The sequence below is a fragment of the Octopus bimaculoides genome, chromosome 4, assembly GCF_001194135.2.
Source record: "Octopus bimaculoides isolate UCB-OBI-ISO-001 chromosome 4, ASM119413v2, whole genome shotgun sequence".
In the NCBI taxonomy this organism is placed as follows: Eukaryota; Metazoa; Mollusca; class Cephalopoda; order Octopoda; family Octopodidae; genus Octopus; species Octopus bimaculoides.
In genome coordinates, this window is record NC_068984.1 from 91,598,502 (window position 1) to 91,601,386 (window position 2,885).

The following is a 2,885-nucleotide window of genomic DNA, read 5'->3' on the forward strand; positions in this document are numbered from 1 at the left end:
GGCCCAAAGGTTTCCCTTCATGGCAGAATTAATAGTCAAGACTATTTAAGCATTTTATCTGATCAAATTCATCCTATGGTTGCGGAACTGTTTCTGGAGGGAAACGCAATCTTTCAGGATGATAATGCACCAATTCACACAGCTAAAGTTGTTACTGAATGGCACGAGGAACATTCTAGTGAAGTTGAACATCTTATCTGGCCATCACAGTCCCCAGATCTCAATATTATTGAACATTTATGGTGCATTTTAGAAAAACAAGTAAGGAGTCAATATCCTCCACCATCATCACTACAAGAACTGGAGACTGTTTTAGCTGAAGAATGGACACATATTCCTTTGGAAATAATTCAAACTTTGTATGAGTCCATAACTTGTAGAATTCAAGCTGTAATTACTGCCAAAGATGGTCCTCATATTAAAATAAATTTGTTTGAAATTTTAAGGTGTTTCCATTATTTTGTCCAACCCCTGTATATATAGTAAGCAGGAAAACAGACAGGCTGCTACATTTTCATGAAATGATTCTGTTTAGTATGTAGCAGAAGTGTAGGTAGAAATTCCATATGATGTATATAGTGCAAACCATGGATTTATTAGAAGTTCAATGGAATCATAGGAAGGTTAACAGAGAAAGTAGACTTTGTTCATGGCAAATGCACAGCAATATTAAACACAAAGAACATGCAGGAAATAGATTTTCCTCAAATGACCAGCAGTGTCCCTAGAAGTAGCAGATACTTTCTGTTATCCAAGCAAGCTAATTAGCTGTGGAGGAATAAGTTCTGAAAGTATAGTAGGTAAAATAAAATATGGCCTGATAATGTTTAGACAAATATTACATTTGTTGGTAACAAGGAGCCCCTCTCTCAGAGTGTAGAGTAGATTGTATGGTGCTTATGTATGAACAGTGATGTTATATGGTAGCAAAATGCAGGTTGTGAATGCAGAGGACATGCAAAAACCCAAAAGAAATGAAGCAAGCATGCTCTGTTGGATATGTTATGTTAGTATGCAAGTACAACAAAGTGGTAATATGTTGACAGAAAAACCGGACATAAGAAGATTCAGATATAGCGTGCAAGAGGAGAAGACTGTGCTAGTATGAACATGTGATGTAGATGGATGAGGACAGATGTGAAAAATGTTGATTGCTAAATGCAGATACAACCTGTGGGAGAAGGAGATCCAGGAAGATGTGGAATGAAGTAATGGAGATTGACCTCAGGATGTTGAGCATTTCATTTCTGAGGAAATGAGAAAGAGCCAAGATGACTGGTGATTTGCTGTGCTCAAGAAAAGTCATCCATTTCTGCCCTGCTCCCAAGAAAAGTGGTACTTAGAGTATATAATTTATGTTTATGCCCCTGCAATGAATCTACATCTGTCAAGCCTTCTCCACAATTCAACCTTCTAAATCTCATCCCTCTATCAATCTTTTTTAAACTACAGCATATTTGCTCAGCTGCTATAAGTATATGAAAGTAGAAATGCATATATTTTGTTCCTTACTACATTATTTTCCCCTGAACACCCTCTCATATCTACCATTGATGGTCTGTTACTGTTCATCCCTCCTTTGCCCTCAATTTCATATCATCTCCCTATTTCTCATTTAAGGTTTTATTATACTGCTGTGCTTCACCCTCTAATGTACTGCAACTTATCACCTCCTCCCCACTAACTTGTTCCTATTTCCTTCACCTTCTCCTCCAAACTGATAGTCAACACTGACCACACTTCCACCTACATTAACCATTTACTGCATTCTCCTCTATCTCCATCTCTAATTATCTGTGACTCTCGTTTCACACTCTCAAGAACTTACCAATCCACTTTCCTAATTCTCTGTCCCTATTCTCTCTTATATTCACCTTCCTGTACTATGAGAGTATGTGCTGACAACTTGTCACCATTGTTTCTTTCTAGCCAGGGTATCACCTCTACAGCAAGACACTTGTACCAATCCTTCAATCATACTTTGGCTTCTCAGCATCTGGTATAATGCAATGTCCCTTAATACTACATCACCACTCAATCATGGGGTTTTGTGAGTTACTTGGTGACTTCACTAGCAATAGAGCCTTGAAAAAAGCACCCAGTACACTCTGAAGAGTGGTTGGCTTGATGCGGACCTCTACATCAAATTCTTGTCAAACTGTCCAACCCATGCCCACATGGAAGATTGATGTTAAATGATAATGATGACCATGATGATGATATAGAGACTTTTAAGGGAAATTCTTGTAAATCACATTGGGGACAAATACATTACTTTTAAATATCTGCCTTAATAATATTTGTTCATCAAAGCAGTGAATGTATCACTGATTAATAGTAATGACATTTTATTTACTAACTCATAAAGGAAGGCCTCCTACTCTTTGAAATATTGCAGGTAACATTTTTCCAAATAAGGTTTGGAAGTAATAAAAATATTAGTTAACATCTTTCAAGTGTAACACAAATATTAAAATATCAATCTAACAATTTTTATTAACTAACACTAATATTTTATTCTTTTTTAAAATTCTTTTTACTTGTTTCAGTCATTTGACAGCCAACCATGCTGGAACACCGCCAGGGTGTTTGTCAAAGAAATGACCTCAAGACCTATTCTTTCTAAGCCTAGTACTTATTCTATTGGTCTCTTTTCCCGAACTACCAAGTTACGGTGACATAAACATGGGCATCAGTTGTCAAGCAATAACAGGGGGAACAAACATGAACACATACACATAAATATATACATACATATATATATATATATATATACATACATATATATATACATACATATATATATATATATATATATATATACATACATATATATATACATACATATATATATACATACATATATATATACATACATATATATA

At 35.4% G+C, this 2,885-nt stretch overlaps 1 protein-coding gene across 3 annotated transcripts in view; it reads right to left on the reverse strand.

Annotated features, from left to right (window-relative positions):
* LOC106871948 (all trans-polyprenyl-diphosphate synthase PDSS1) overlaps nucleotides 1–2,885 on the reverse strand; it is a 43,121-nt gene that overhangs the window by 26,654 nt on the left and 13,582 nt on the right. The gene's annotated exons all lie outside the window — the stretch shown is intronic.